The sequence below is a fragment of the Lynx canadensis genome, chromosome B2 (genome assembly GCF_007474595.2).
Source record: "Lynx canadensis isolate LIC74 chromosome B2, mLynCan4.pri.v2, whole genome shotgun sequence".
NCBI lineage: Eukaryota > Metazoa > Chordata > Mammalia > Carnivora > Felidae > Lynx > Lynx canadensis.
Genome location: NC_044307.1, coordinates 12,037,828 through 12,055,301, shown reverse-complemented (window position 1 = coordinate 12,055,301; position 17,474 = coordinate 12,037,828).

Here is a 17,474-nt window from a genome sequence, read left to right as displayed (position 1 = left end):
ATCTCAACCCCAGCCTTCTGACAGTCAACCAAGTCCCTAGACTATCTATAGCTCTCAAGAAGTCTCTGAATCTTGGCCCCCCGCCCCCACCGCAGTTGTTGGTCTTGTACCCTTCCCCACCACAGTAGAGCCATGCCACTTAGTTCAGCTTTTATTCCCATTCAAGATGAGAATCATCTTTGAAAAACCCAGATTTTTTGCATCATCCCTTTTTACAAAGTTTTTGAAGTCTCACCATTGCTTTCAAGATGAAGTTTTTTTTTTTTTTATTTTTTTTTTCAACGTTTATTTATTTTTGGGACAGAGAGAGACAGAGCATGAACGGGGGAGGGGCAGAGAGAGAGGGAGACACAGAATCGGAAACAGGCTCCAGGCTCTGAGCCATCAGCCCAGAGCCCGACGCGGGGCTCGAACTCACGGACCGCGAGATCGTGACCTGGCTGAAGTCGGACGCTTAACCGACCGCGCCACCCAGGCGCCCCTGGATGAAGTTTTTTTTAACAAAGCCACTGGAGCTCTGCACAGGCTACTCCTTTCCTATCCTACCATCATCAGGCTCCATATTCTCTTTGATTCTGACCCCTGCTCCAGCCCTATTGGCCCTCCTTTGGGCTGCACTTCTGTTTGCCTCTCAAATCTCAGTTCCACCATTAAATATTCAATGGACGAATGTGTGGCAGGATATTTAGACATATCCTTTTCATGCCAACGATTTCAAACCTGTTGTTAGCAGCTGTCATCATCTTTTTCCTTAGAGAAACAGGAGCTGAGGATCCAAACTCTGCCCTCGCTCCCTCCTTGCTTTTAGGCATCACCTTAGACCCCGGGACTCTGATAACCATAGTGTAAAAACCACTGATTCAAGCAATAAAGAGTATCTTAAAGAAGAGGAGGACAAGATGACATCTATCTATGCTGCAGGAAGATCACTTTTGCAGCTGTACAAGTTTTCTGAGAGGGGTATCATGCATCTGCCTTGTACCTCTTCAGATCTTTCCAGTCTCTCCTTTCTCTCGTTCCAGCCGCAGCCATGGCAAACAACTGTACTTGGGCTCTGGATGAGTCAAAGAAGGAACATCCTGATAGTCGTTTGCTTCTCCCAGGGCAACATGCCGCTGGCCTTCTGCCATAGGACCTTCTTGGACCTTCCTGGTGATAACAAGGCGAGGGACTTCACAGGATCCTGCACGGCACTCGCAAATGCTCACCTTGTACACTCCAGGACATTACCACTCCATGAGGACCATTTGTCCCTTTTTCATTTCAAAAGGATGGTCCCAAGATGGAACTTACGTGGCTTTTCAGAGGATGGTTTTCCAAGATCAAACAATGAGTCACTCTTAACAATAGCCAATACAGTCATGCTTTTTTGTAGTGACTCTCTCTCCCTTCGTGTCTTTCTTCCTGTCCTTCACTACTGCTCCCTTGGCATGTGCTCCCTAAAAAAACAGTGGCCTCTACCTCTGGCTAAGATGGAGAGCCAAGAATCCAAGACAGAGGGATTTCCAGCAGATCCCTGTCAGCGGAAGCCCATTCCTGAGTTTGGATAATTGGTGGCTTTGCCAATAATTTCTGTGAGAGATGACTTAGCCCTCATCACAGGGAGTGGCTATGAGAATGGAGAAGAGGTAGACCAGAAGATATTTTGAAAGGAGAGAAGGTAGAATGTAATGACCACTTAGATTTGGTCCAGGATGACCCCTCGGTTTCTAGCGGATGCTCTTGCGTGGGAAGTTCAGTTTTGCACATGCTGTGCTTCAGTAACCTGTGGGGCAATCGTGATGAGATGCCCAGTAGGTGGCTGGAGTTATGGATCTAAAGCTTGGGAAAGAGATCTGAGCCGACCAGGAAGCTGTGCAGCTCTGGGGGATGCCTGAAGTCAAAGAGAGGGAGAGCTGGCTCACCCAGAGCAGAGATGTAGAGTAAGAAAGGAGCCAAGGATGTATCCCTGGCATGGAGTGGGGAGTAGGGTGGGATGAAAAAAAGAAGGGCTGTGGAAAAGGAAGGTGAAGTCTGAGATGTACGAATATATGAGTCAGGTGGTAGCTAGCTTATGTGAGAAAAAGACTCAATACATCTCTGCACGGGGAGACGGAAGATTTCAGAGACAAGGCCAAAGAACTTGGTCCACACAAAATGAACATAGTGGCTCCCAGCTTACCTTAAGATATATAGGTACTAGTCAATATAATATGGCCACTAAACTACGAATCACTTTTAAACTTGGAAACTGGAAAGATTAAACAATATGATCTCTACAGAAACCACAATATTTAGTGGAAAAATGCATATTTCAGAGAGGGGGGAAAATTAAGCTGCTGGCATAGATGAGGATTTCAGTTTTAGGAACTCCGGTGTAGGGGTTCTTTGGCTGCATCTAGTCTAGATCCAAATGTCCATTGGAGAGCAGGAGGGATAATTCCTCAGCCTCATTCTTAGCTTTGTATCCATATTCAAAAACATAAAATAAGCACTTAAAAACAGGCAACCAGTGTTGTTGTGGAGTTTTGAATGATCATTTACAAAAGGGGCTATTATAGACATTTGGAAAAAAATCCATTTTAATCATGTATTCGGGACCAAACTCAAAATTCCATGAAAGCAAAGTGACTCCTTATTAATTCATTTCAGTAAGTTTAATAAAAGACAACCTGAAACTAATCTAATGTTATTTGTCATTGAGACACATTTATATCTCAGTTTAAAAAGAGTTAGGACGTGAGCTAGTTTAAAAAGTGAATTTAACTTTTTCTCTGATATTGGCCATGCCAACATTGTCTAGATACATCTCCTGAGGCAAGGGAAACAAAAGCAAAAGTAAACTACTGGGACTACATCAAAACAAAAAGCTTCTGCACATCAAAGGAAATAATCAACAAAACTAAAAGACAACCTGGGAGAAGATATTTGCAAATGATAGTCTGGTAAGGGGTTAGTATCCAAAATATATAAAGTACTCATACAACTCCACACCAAAAAAAACCAAACAGTCCAATTTAAAAGTGGGCAGAAGACATGAATAGACATTTCTTTACAGAAGATATACAGGTGGCCAACAGACACATGAAAAGATGCTCAGCATCGCTCATCGTCAGGGAAATGCAAATCAAAACCACAATGAGATATCTCCTCATACCTGTCAGAATGGCTAAAACAAAAAACACAAGAAACAAGTGTTGATGAGGATGTGGAGAAAAAACCCTCGTGCACTGTTGGCGGGAATGCAAACTGGTGGCAACCACTATGGAAAACAGTATGGAGGTTTCTCAAAAAATCAAAATTACCAGATGATCCAGTAATTCCACCACTGAATATTAACCCAAAGAATAGGCAAACACGAATTCAAAGAGATATGTGCACCCCATGTTTATTGCAGAATTATTTACAATAGCCAAATTATGGAAGCAACCCAAGTGTTCCTCAACTGATGAAGGGATAATGAAGAAGTGGTGTATACATAATGAAATATTACTCAACCACAAAAAAGAATGAATTCTTGCCATTTGTAACGACATGGATGAATCTAGAGGGTATAATGCTGAGTGAAATAAGTCAGTCAGAGAAAGACAAATGCCATATGATTTCACTTGCATGTGGGATTTAAGAAACAAAGCAAATAGACAAAGAAAAAAGAAGACAAATAAAAATAGAACAAACTGGTGGTTACCAGAGGGGAGGTGGGTAGAGAAATAGAAGAAATAGCTGATGAGAATTAAGAGTACACTTACCAGGATGAGCACCGAATAATGTATAGAAGTAGAAATGCTGAATCACTGTATTGCCCACCTGAAGCTAATACAACACTGTATATTAATTATACTGGAATTTAAAAAATTTTTAAGCAAATTTAGCTTTAAAACACATGAATTCAGGAGCTGGCTCAGTCAGTTAAGTGACTGACTCTTGATCTCAGCTTAGGTCTTGATCTCAGGGTCATGAGTTTAAACCCCATGTTGGGCTCCAGGCTGGGCATAGAGCCCACTTTAAAAAAAAAAAAAAAAGAATCCAAATTTCTGGATACCACTTATACAACTTATTGTTCTTTTCATTTTCCTTAAAAAAATTCATCATTTAAAAAACAAATTCAAAGTTCACTTGCTTTCCAATGTATGTTTTTATAAACACACTTGCTATATATGTATATGTGTGTGTGTCTATGCCTGCGTGTATATATGTGAAATAAAACTCTATTTTCTACACAAAAGAGGGGGGGCAGTTTCAGCTGCTGGCATGCTCCAAGTCATTCTGTTTTCTGAAGCAGTGAATCATACTATTAAGGCTAAAGCCTCATTGTTCTAATTAAGTGCTCAAATGATAAATATCTCTGTATCTGTCCACTGATATAAGACCAACGAGCTTATTTCCAAGCAGAGAAATCACAAAGATGTGACAAATGGATCTTGAACTGATTATCAATAGGTCAAACCATTAATAGTAGGTAAGTGGTTGTTAATCAAAGAAGGCTGAGTTATAAGAACCTCGCATCTCACACGAGGGTGCAAAGCGGGAGCTTTTGATATAGATCCAATTGGAAGAAACAAAACAAAACTTTCAATAAACCTAGAGAAGGTTCCAGTCAGCACGGTGAGCTACCCTAGGAAAAACTCCCTTCTGGCCAATAACTCCACTTAGGTCACAGCTGTCGATTTGGTAAGCACTTTGGCTTGCTGGTTGGAAAAGTGCCGTGAAAGCAGATGTGAGAGCCCAGTACACGCACACGCACACACACACACACACACACACGCACGCACATGCACACACACACACACACACACGTGCTGTGTGCACAAACAAGATTCCAATCACTGAGCCTAAATGAAGAGACACAGATTTTCTTACAAATTGAAAACGAATAAAGCAACATAGCACGCTATCTGTTCCTGTAATCCAAGTGGCATTCAGGCATCAATTAGGGGCATTTGTTAGCTATGCAGCTTTCAAGGTTAACTCAACAGTAACAACCAGGAATAGAAATTTTAGTAAACGACAGAGGGAAAATGCATCCTCACTGTCGGGGTTCCTTAGAGGATTTCCATCCTCCAGCAGCACCGTTGCTTCATATGTAAAGTTTTATTTATTTTTTTTTCAGTTTATTTATTTTGAGAGAGAGAGATAGCAGGGGAGGGGCAGAGAGAAAGGGGAAGAGAGAGAATCCCAAGCAGGCTCCACGCTGTCAGTGCAGAGCCCTATGTGGGGCTTGAACTCATGAACTGTGAGATCATGACCCGGAGCCCAAGTCGGATGCCTAACGGACTGAGCCACCCAGGTGCTCTGGACATGTAAAGTTTTAAAGATGCCGTGTGTCCCTGGGCTCTATCTGCAGCTATAACCAGTGGGTGAGCACCGCTCCTTTGATAGACAATGTTCCAGCAAATTCTAGCTGGCCATTCCAACTGAACAGGATCGTTGCCAATAGGGGAATGAAATACACATCCTCAGCCCCAAGGGTCTTGTTTGTCTGCGTAGATAGATGCACGTTTGGGTGCACTGTCCAGGTGTGCACGTTGGATCGATCCTGATTCTTTCTCCCTTCTCCTCTTTTTAAAACTCAAGCGTTAATGTCTTAGTAACAAAGCTTTTCTTGGAAATAGATTTAGAGCACATGGAGCTGAGTCTGCACAAGGGAGAAGGACATTAATGTTAATTCAGTGACGTGGGAATTACCCTTGCAATACGCTCTCCCCAAGAACTCCCTTGTGTTTATTCCACAAACAGTACGAATGCATTGCTGTAAGTCAGGGGTGTTATTGCTGAGTTTTTCAGTTAGTAGTGGATGCTTCCGCTCTGGCTGAACCAACAACAAGAAATAAGTGACTTTTAGGGCCTTGGAAGTCAATTATTGGGCCTACTGAGCCCCATGATGCAGTGTTTTGGGGTCACAACTCCTACATCTATAAGATTACTTCCCACTTACTCCATTTATAAGTCTCATTATTGTAGTTTCGTCTAGACACCATTGCCAGACTGGTTTTCCTAATGATAGCTCTGTTCTTGGCCTTGTCTTCTTCAGAGGCTGCTCTTTGCCCTTAGACCGATGTAGAAATTTTCAGCCATGATTCAGATCTGCTGCTTTAAAATTCCAGCCAATAGTTTAGTCGTTTTTGCCCTGCTAACCCCCTACTTTTCTACTGCACTTGAGCTGACGTGGACTGCTTTCTGTTCTCTGTATATCTTCGCATTGTTCTTCGCCCAGTCTCAATCTTTAAATATCCTTTTTGTCCCCCAAAAGCCATTTCAATTCCTATCTCTTTAAAGAAATTTTTTCCTGGGGTCCCCCAACTATATACGGCACTCCCTTGTAGTACCTGCTACTCTTCATATTCCTCCTTGAAACGTGTATACTTACTTCCACCTGCATTCTCCAGAATGGCTGTGAACTCCTCAAGGGAAGACAACATGTCATAATCTCATCGTTGTGCCACAGCCCAACCCCTACAGTATGGCATCTTGAGAAAAATGGGTATTTATGGGAAGGAACTGAATCAATATCATTTCTATTTATTTTTTTAAATGTTTGTTTACTTTTGACAGAGAGAGAGAGAGAGAGAGAGAGAGGACATTGGGAGAGGGGCAGAGAGAGAGGGACAGACATGATCCCAAGTAGGCTCTACGCTGCCAGCACAGAGCCCAATGTGGGGGTCGAACTCATGAACTGTGAAATCATGGCCTGAGCCAAAATCAAGAGACAGACACTCAACCGACTGAGCCACCAGGGGCCCCAATATCATTTCTATTTATATGAACAAGCAAAAGAGTGTCAGGTGCTAAATGGGGCTATGGAAGTGAACTGTTAGATAAGAAATGTCTGTGGAGAGGGGTGCCTGGGTGGCTTAGTAGGTTAAGCATCCGATTTCAGCTCAGGTCATGATCACATGGCTCATGGGTTCAAGCCCCGGGTCGGCTCTGTGCTGACAGCTCAGAGCCTGGAGCCTGCTTCAGATTCTGTGTCTCCCTCTCTCTCTGCCCCTCCCCCACTCTCTCTCTCTCTCTCTCTCTCTCTCTCTCTCAAAGATAAATAAAAACAAAAAAAAATGAAAAAGAGATGTCCATGGAGAACTCATATTTCTTCCCTTTAGAGAATAATGGACATCCTTCCACCCAGTCCTCATCCTAGCCCGTTAGTGTCCTGTGCCATGAATCCCCCCGTGAGCTCAAGAAAGAGTAAAAGAGAAAAATGGGACCCCTGATATCATAGTGCCTTGGGAAGAGAAGGACCTTCCTTTGTCCCCAACACCCTCTCAGAGAGTCTGTGAATGGTGGGGGGATTGCAGAGAGAGAGAGAGGGAGGGATTTGGGAGGCGACTTATCACTAACAAAAAGCAGGGGTGGGGTGGTGAGTGTAGGGGTGGGGCGAGAGAAGGAAAAATGGGTCGCTAAACTGGAGATAAGAGCCCTTCCTAGAGGTTGAGACCAGGGCTGCTGGGGACCCACCATACAACTCTGCTCTTCTTACAACTTAATCGCTGCCCTTGCCCCCCTCTTCTATGAAATGCTGCAGAGGCGAGGAGCGTCCAAATCACCGGGAGACTTCTGAGTCACAAGGCACTAGGTGAAGACAAAACATTCGCATTATTATAAGGAACCTGTCGTAGACAGAAACAGACACCACAAAGCATAGTTTTTGTTTTTTTTTTTTTTTAAATAAATATCATGCTGTCAAACTGGAGACTGACTGGCTGTTAGATAATTTGGCAACGGCAGTGGAGCAAATGTTCAGGAGAGGTGAGTATTTTTCCACTCTTCCAGAAGGCTGGGAGCATAAACAGCAACAATTTCTGCAATCAATCTTTCAGCGGCGTCCATCAAATCGGGCTTTCAAGTTTAATGCTGAATAAAATACCCTAAAAGCAGCGGAGAGCGAGCCCAGACGGAACATCTTGAAAGTGGCAAAGCCGAAAGGGAGCGCGTGCACTTTCCACGTGAACGTTTCGCAGCGTCAGAAAATGCAGCACGTTACGGTAATCAGTCTGTGGCTTTCTTCGGGTTGCGGTCCCTTTTCACAGTCCCAGGGGAATTCGCGTTTTCACTGTAAGGACGTACTGTCACAGCAGCTCAGGCCGACGTGATGGTATCAGAACGGGGGAGCCGTTAGCCGGACACCCTGTCCTCTCTGATAAACTAGGACGCTCCGAGAGCAGAGAGAGCCTACGCGGGAGGTGTGTCCCCAGGAAGAGCCAGACAGCCCTTCGTGCCAACCGTCGCGCAGCCCTGTTTGCCTGGATCGGGGACCAAGGGCACAGCCGGGGAGCGTGAGGGTGCAGCGACGGCCTTGCCCACGGGCGAAGGGATTGGCTAATAATAGTTGTGTTTACACCAGGGAGAACTGAAGCCACAGCAGAAGGGGAAACTGAAGACATTAAATTCTAGTAGAGCTAATTTTGGAAGAGAGGGCAGAGTGCTGAGGGAAATGAAACGAGATAAAGCTGTTGGAGAGAAAGCCACGAAGGAAATAGAGAGCGTTCAAAGATAAATTAATGCAGGACCAAAATCACTACAAGCTCCCCGGTCATAAATAATCCGACGGGGGGGGGGGGGGGGGGAGAAAAAAAGCCGAGATGGATTGAGAGTGAGAATCAACGGTAAGAGAAACAGAAAGGCCGTATATTAAGCATTTGTGGAAGTGTAGGCAATCAAGGATTGGCGAAACAGCACTTCCTGAGTGGAGATTAAATGTGGAGAGGTAATTCTCTCCTTGGACAAGTACCTCTGTTTACTCCTCTGTACATTTCCTCCCAGTTCCCTTTCTGCCAGCCTATAAATACTCTTATTAGTGCTTTTCTGTCTGGCAGCCACCGCAAGTCTCTTGATTCAGCTCATGTTTACTCCCATATGCTCTCGATTGAGGGTAGGGAGGCAGTTCATCTGGAGATCGGGGGAGAGCCCACCTCCGAGAAAATTCTAAGGACCTAGGCAATGGCCGCCCTGTGTGTTTGGTGAGAATATTTCCCTCAACATCACAACAACAGGTGAGGGAAAAGCTTCTGAGGAACCTAATGAATGAGTCAAGATGTCTGCAGTAGGTATTTAGAGCACTGACTCCTTAGGGAGAACACAGAGTCACCGATGAAGGCACAACCATGTGTCTCTGTCCTATTGTTCCCTGAGGGACGGTCCTCTGAACTCCATGGGAAGAAAACACACATCTATCCGTGTGGCTTTGCACAAGGGTAAGGAAGGCACAGGAGACCTACAGGTTTTAAAGCCTTAATTCCCTGGTAAGTAGGTCAAATGGAAGCCTGCAAATTAAAAATGGAAATCAGGAAGGGGCAAAAATCTTACCTCATGGCTAAATCACCAGCAACTGACTACAACTCAGCATGGCAAAGGAGAAAAATAATAATAATAAAGCAAATCCTCTGATCCGTGGAAATCAAATACACGTACCAGCAAGCACACATATTTGGCAATCCGAAATGGCATGAGTTTTAATATTCCACTTTAATAGAGTTTTGGGGGTCTCAGTTTGGTGGAGGGCTTGCATTCGGCACAAAGAAGACTCTGAAAAATATGTCTAAACACTAGTAGTTACTACTTAGAGGCAAGTACTTCCTGACCCTTGACTGGAAGCTCTGCTGGGGGCTGACCACAAGTCAGGAATCCCCAGACTTCTCTGCGGTCTTTGTGTGAGCTATGCTCGGAGGAGAGCAGACATGGCTAGACCCTCTACGGTGGAGATGGTAACATTTCCTCCCTAGGAAATCTGGTGAGAAAGAGTCTCAGAAAACGGAGTCAGGGTTGGAGCTAGCTGAAAGACTGAGGACGGCAGGCTGACTCCGGATGCTGGGGAAGGCTGGGAAGGAAGAGGCTATGCTTGGCTGTCGTAATGCCCTAGCTCACGCGTAGTCCATCAGCAACCAGAAATAAGGAGAGTGATGTACCAGGCTGAGTGGAGATCCGCCCCCGCGACCCCCCGCCCGCAATGTGGCTTTATTTGGAGATGGGGTTGGTGCAGACGTTAAGATGAGGTCTTACCGGATGAGGGTGGGCCCTAAATCCGATGGCTGGTATCCTCAGAAGACAGATCCAGAAACACACACGGGGAAGACGGCCATATGGAGATAAGCAGAGATTCGAGTCATGTAGCTACAAACCAAGGAAGGCCAAGGAAGGCCAGCAACCACCAGAAGCCGGAAGAGACGAGGAAGGACTCTTTCTCGGCACCTGCAGAGAACATACGATCCTGCTGACACCTTGATTTTGGACTTCTAGCCTCTGGAATGTCAGAGAATAAACTTCTATTGTTTTAAGCCATTCGGTGTGGTGCTTTGTCACGAGAGCTCAGGGAAACTAGTGCAACAGCTATCGAAGGCACGGATTCCGCCAATAAGTGACGAAAGGAATAAAGAAACAGAATGACTGCAGAAAGCTGACCCAAAGACAATAAAAGCACAGCTTCTCAGGACCTTTTGCCACAGAGTAAACAACCCGGGGTGGCCCACACACATGGTAGGTGGTAGGGGGTAAAGTCAGAGGAAATTTTTAAGGTCAAGTCTCAGGATGATGTTTGTGTGCAGGAAAGGAGCACTTAAACCCCCACTGGCCGGATACTTCAAAGGGAACACTGGGGCAGAAAAGAAAGCATCTTTTGTTTGCAACGGGCAGTGTTTGGGGCTGCTTCCTGCTGGAAGCTCACAGCCCAGGGGAAAGATAAATCATCTTCCTAGGCAGGCTGCAAGGAGATACCAGAGGGTCTGCTGGCATCTGTATAGGAGGAGATTCGGGCACTGAGAAAAAGCCATGCAAGTCAGGCTGGGCAGGCCTGCGGGGCAATCGCTTCTCAAGTATTCTTCCACTTGCCCATCGCTTCTCAAGTATTCTTCCACTTGCCCATAGCCAGTTCCTTCTTCTGTTTCTCCAAGTGTGATTCCAAGCCTTCAAGACCTGTCCTGAGGCCCCTGGCCCCCTCCTCCTGTTCTCTTCTTTCTTGGCTTTGTACATCCACGAAGTGCACTTCACAGAGGAAAATTCAGGCCCTTCATCACACGTTCCCTCAAGTCCCTGCCCCCGTTCCTGCAAGCGCGGGCCTTGTGCCTTTCCCTCCTGGCCTGAAAGAATAGGGGTCTCCCTCATGTTCAAAGTCAACTTCTCCACCTGTTCTCTGTATCTTCCATGCTTCTCAGGGCCCTTGATCCACCAGCTATCTCCTTTTTCGTGTCCTCAGCTTCTTCTGGTCACTTCAGTAGAGAATATATTCAACCTTTCTCAACTTAGGAACCTCTCCCTGGCTGCAGTGAGAGCTCACATCACCCTCAGTAATTACTCTCTCCTACTCCTTCTGTTCTTCAAGTTTCTTGGAAGGACAGACTGCATTCAGCAGGCATATTGTTTTTTTGCACCGTCTTGCTACAGATCTGTCTTTGGCCCCACCATTACACCATGACGCTGAATCCTAGCTAAGGTGGTTGCCCAATCAGTGAACACTTTCTCGTCTCACCTAGTTCAGAGCTCTGCGGCATTTGCCCTTGGCCTCCTTGAAATTCTGTTCTTCTTTGACTTTAATGGCACTCCTCTCTTGTGTTTCTCCTACCTCTGTGGAAACTCTTTTTCTATCACCTTGTCTTGATCTCTTTTTGTTTCCTCATCACCCCACGGTCTTCCAATACCGGCTCGCCACTTTTGTTCTGAACCTTCTGTTTTCTGCTCTAAGAGCAAAATGCTTGGAAACACATTGCCCGCAGAATACCGTCCACACCCATCTCTTAATACATGCTGAAGAATCCCACATACATATCCACAGCTCTGTTCTTTCTCCTTATGTTCATGTCCCACAGGCCCTCCCGATTCAACATGTTCACAGTTAAACTAATCATCCTGCTCGATTACTCGTTTGCCCACCACACCCCCCAATCAAATACCTTGTTCTCCTCCCTAGATTCTTTCTTTCACTACTGATAATTCATCTTTCTTTCTTTCTTTCTTTCTTTCTTCTTTCTTTCTTTCTCTCTTTCTTTCGAGAGAGAGCATGCAAGTGAGGGAGAGGGGCACAGGGGAAGAGAGGGAGAATCTTAAACAGTCTCCATGCCCAGCGAGGCTCGATCTCACGACCCTGGGATCATGACCCGAGCCGAAATCAAAAGTCAGGCACTCAATTGAATGAGCCATCCAGGGCCCCCCCTCCCCCAACTCAGGTTTCTTGACGTACCAAGTATCTAGGTTCTTGGTCCTGAGTTTAGAAATAAATGAGATCTCAGAGAACAGCGGGAAAAGAAATTCAAGCAAATACATAGGTTGTAATCTAACGAAAGGAGCAAAACCAGAAGTCATGTGCAAGATATAGAGGCAGCATGGAAGAGAGGAGGATTGTCTGGATCAGACTAGGAGGGAGATTAGGTCCATCGTGCCAGGAAATGAATGCTCTTAAAGGTAGATGAGATAGTCTCTTCCCTCCAAGAGCTGTTGGTCTGTCTCAGTGAGTGCCTAACACCAGCAATCCATCACTCGAGCCTGACTCCCCGGAAAATCTGATCAATTTTCCCCAGTTACACATGCAAAGATATCTCAAAACTTATCTCTTGGACAAATTCAGTTTATCTCCTAATTGGCTTAATTTACATTTCACCCCAATCTACCTTTATGAGAGCAAGGATTTTGTCTTCTTTGGCCACTTCTTTATCACACATGATGAGTTGAATTTCTGCCTACAGTGGGTGTTTAATAAATAGCTGTTGAATGCGAGAACGCTCCAGAGTGATATTCCTAAAACCTAGATCTTATCGTGTCTCTTTACAAATCTTCAGGGCTCCTCATTGCAAACGAAGTACCATTGAAAGTGGGCTGGGCAAAAAAAAACCCCGTTATATTCCAGTCTCCTCAAATTTTATCAGCAGACAAATTATTTACTCAGTCTTCTGTGTCTTTAAGCGTACTGTTCCCTCCTTTCAAATACATTTACCTTGCTTGTCCTTAAGATGGACTTCTCTCTGACTCTTTTTTAAGTTAATTATTTGTTTTAGTAAACTCGACACCCAACATGGGGCTCACACTCATGACCCTGAGATCTAGTTGGGTGCTCTGCCGACCGAACCGCTCAGCACCCCAAGATGGTCCTTCCCATTTTTTAAAATTCGAGCATCTTCTCTTTATTTCTCTCCTTCATTCTTCTCGACCAAACAAGACCGTGACTTGTTCTTGACCCTCTGTGCTCTTAGAGTCTCACAACATTCGTCACTAATTATCTCTCTGATACATTTACAAAGCCACTTCCCCAATAAAATCGTGAGCTCCTTGAAGACAAGGCCTGGGAGTCAGAACAAAAAAATCAACCTAATTAGCATGTGATGGTGTCACTATTGGGTCCAAGAGAAAACCGTAAGAATAAACAAATACAGGCTGATTTGAGATGCTCCTTCTATTATACGCATATTCCTATCTCCCTGGGTGAAATTATATTACATTTATATAAGAAGGCAATCAAGTGTGTAATATATTTAGAAAGCGTTCTATCAAAATGGTTCAGATTTTTAAAAATATTTGGGAGCTTACAGAGGATAAGCTTTAATTATCTAAAGACTCATTGATATGGAACACTTCATTGCCTTCCCAAACTAGATAAATGGATATATACAAAGGTTACAAAACATTCAGCAACACCTTCAGAGCAAACAGTGTGATCCGCACCATTAAGCCCCAAAGGAAAAACTAGAAAGACTAGGATAAAAGCCACAAAACTGGGGAGACTATGAAACATTCAGCAGGAGAAAAGAGGAGGGCTAGGATGCTGCAGGAGGGACTGTGTTCTCCAGGCCTGAAAGAGAACTTTCTTCTTTAAGGCAGGAAGGAAGGCTGCCTCTTATAGAGTGTTTACAAAATCAAGCATTAGCACGCCTTTGACTCTCTTGATTTGCAAAGCACGGTTATGAATATGAACTAATTGATCAACCTGCAAAACACTCTTTAGAATTCGGGGACACTGGATCCCCTTTAAAGGGCAGAGAACACACTTGCAGAAGTCACGTAGCATAGTACGGTTGGGTCGGGATTCTCAGGAGCAATGAGGCCACCCCCAGCAGCTGTAACTTGGTCAGGTCTGAGCCTTGGGCCAGCGCTTCCCAAGTCCTGGAACCTTCATAACATAAGTTTAGCTGATAAAGGACACCTTTTTCCCACAGCTTTATTGAGAAGGACACACATTTTGAATTTCGATAGTTGATTATCGAAATCTGACTTTGGAAGGTTTCTAAGTATAGTATCTTATTCCTGATTTCAAAGTGCTTACGATGACGAAAAAAAAGAAAAAAAGAAGTCTATTCAAAGAAAAAGAGCAATAGTGTTGACATCACGTGCCTATGGAAAAAGCCACCAGGGTGATTTTATACGAATAACTGAAGTTTGAGAAAATGTTGAATAAGGAAAATGTTCGCTTCCATTGTTTCAAATTTGTGCCAGCTTGATCTCCATGTATATAACTAAATAAGTCTAAATTTGTGAAGTTTTCACTTCTGATGAGGAGTCAAAGGGAAGGAATAGAAATAGGGATTGCTGTGGGGAAAGGGAGCAAGTAGGAAAAGCCTTGCTGGTTCTAGAAACCAGTTAATGAAACCCAGTGGAAAGAAGGGCACAAAACAGTTTTCATGAAGATATGGCTCTGTTTGATTTAGGATTTGGCTCTCTTGAGGGCCCTGGGGAAATGGGCATCTCATTTTCTAGAGGGGCCCAGAGAACCAGCACTCACTCGGCATCCTTCTTGCCAGCCTCTCATGCAAACAACACGCAGCAGTGGGTCAGTCTAACCACAGACAACGCTCAGAGCCCAGCTTTCTTAGTAGAGACGAGGATCCTCAAGGTGTCAACCAAAGAGAAAAAATAGAGTTGGGGACTTATCTTGAAGTTTCCTTTTTCTCTCCTTTTTTTTTTTTTTTAATTACCTACCTCTTCTAATTTTATGCTTGTAATTGATGAGCATTTAACAGAAGAAACAAGACTGAGAAATGTAAGAGAAGAGGAGACACGGAGGCCTATCCCTTCTGCATGGATCACTGAAGCAGAGTCAGGGTCCAGATGGGCTAGACTGGAGGTCTATAACATCACGTGTCAGCCACTAAGGGATGCTCTGTGGTGTCCTATGCAAAGATCGAGTCTCCAGCCCTAGGACAGCTCTCTGCCTCGTCTCTGACCACTCCTGCTCAAATAGACCATTCTCTCAACCTCGTTGGTACCTCTTTGTTTTCCAAGACTCAACCCAAGCTCTCTTCTTTCCAAAGACTTCCTTGGTTCCTGTGTTCTGAGTCAGATCCAAATGCTCTAGGCTCCCGTGGTCCCCTTGCCTCCCTCCTGACTCCCCCCCACCCCACCTCCCCAGCTCTCTTACTGGATCCTTCAGCAGATGTTTACTGAGCACCTAGTGTGCTCCAATGAATGTTCTAAGCACTAGAGCTCCCAAGAGCAACAGCCCTGTTTTCGAGGCATGTACAAGGAAGAGGGGGGAGAGGAGGGGGGGGGTAGGGAAAAAAAGCACCCCCCAAACACCCCAAAATCATAAACAATATAATTTTTTAATTAAAATTTTTTAACGTTTATTTGTTTTTGAAACACAGAGAGAGACAGATCATGAGTGGGGAGGGGCAGAGAGAGAGAGAGACACAGAATCCAAAGCAGGCTCCAGGCTCTGAGCTGTCAGCACAGAGCCCGACGCGGGGCTCGAACGCACAAACCGTGAAGTCGTGACCTGTGTGGAAGTTGGACGCTTAAACGACTGACCCACCCAGGCTCTCCATAAACAATGTAATTTTTGATTCCAAAAGTTTTGTGATGCCAACAAAAAGGGTCATGTTGTCGTGACCTGAGGAGAGCTGTTTTCTCTACATTGGGAGACAGAGGAGACCTCTCTGAAGAGATCACTTTAAACTGAAGCCTTAATGACGCACACAAAAAAGTCGTAAATGGGAAGATCTGGAAGGTCCGCAGCAACAGCATAGGAAAAAGTTCTAAGAAGAGGACGAGCGTTGGGGGAGTTTCAGGAATGGAAACAAGGCCAGTGGGGCTCGAGTGGAATGAGTGAGGCAGGGTCAAGATGAGGTCTTGAGGTAGGTAGAGGCCAGGGCCAATAGGGCTTTTTAGGCCGTGGAAGGGATGTGGGTTTTCTTCCAAGGGAGATGGGAAGCCGCCTACAGCGGCCATTTTCAACCCAGGTAGGGTGGGAGGACCTCATCGTAACCACCTGAAGAGCTACGTTTTAAGACACCCCTGTTTGCCAGACATTCTGATTCCTCAGGTCTGGGGTCAGCCAGGCACCACATCTGGTGAACCGTTGCCCCAGGTGCTCTGGAGACACCCCAACCTTGACGTGTTCCAAACGGCTCATCTTCTTCCCGCTCACCCTTCCCTTGCCTACACCTGTCCGACCTGCCCCTCCTGTGTCCCATCCGTGACCCTGGCCATCCTTTGTCACCTAAGCTGGGAATCAGAACCCTCCCGAGTTCCTCCTTCACCTTCGCAACCTAATCAGGCCGAAGCCCATCCATTTGATCATCAAAATGTCTCTTGACATGGCTCCTTCTCTCCACTGCCAGCTGAGTCCGTCCAGTTTCCTCCCCACCCCCCTCACAGCGCCCTCCCACTCGCCAGGCCACGGTCTCCACGTGCAGAGCATCCCCCTGTCCGCGGTCAGCCTTTTCTCTTCAAACCAAGGAACGTGGCTGCCGTAGGCAAGTCTGTCTGAGAGGGAGTTGCCTTCAGGCGTTGCTGACCTTCTTGCCTGGTGAACGTCACTGGTGACTCCACGTGCTTCCAGGATCAGTCTCCGTGATGCATCAGACCCTTTTGAATCTGTCTCAACTTATGTCCCCGCACCTCCCTACCATTCGATTTCCTACCATTGCTTCTTGCTTCTAGAACATTCCCTGCCTTTTCACGCCTCTCTGCCTTCTCACAAGCTCTTCCCTCTGTCGAGAATGCTCTTCTCCCCATGCAAAACGCACTTGTTTTTTTAAGTTCCAGCTCAAGCGACTCCTCCTCCAAACGTGTAGGTGCCCCACATACAGCACTTAGCACTTTGTATTTTCAGGACTTCTCGTTTGGGTTATAAATATTTTGAATCCCCACGAGCCTCTCGAGAGCAGAGACTGGGTCTTACTTATCACTTTATTTCTAGCCCCTAGTATGGCATCTAACTGACACAAAGTGCTCAAAAAGGTATTCGTCGAACCGATGAATTACCTTTGCCCCTTACCCCCATTTTCCATATATTTTGGTGCCCAACTCCCCCTTTGCAAACAAACAAAAACAAACAAGGCCCCAAATTCCAAGCCAGTTCTCTTCAATGGCCCCTGTGGGTACGTCCTTAGCCACAGCCTTAAATAACGTAAGGTGACGCTAAACTGGAATTATCTTGGCACTGTAACTGCATCTGAGATTCAACTGAGTTTAGGCCAAAAGATTTCATTTTTCGAGTGGTTTGCCAAAATGGCTAAAACAGAAACAGGCAGGCACTGCTTTAAATATAGTTTGCTTCCTCTTCTGTTCGGGGACTTACTGGC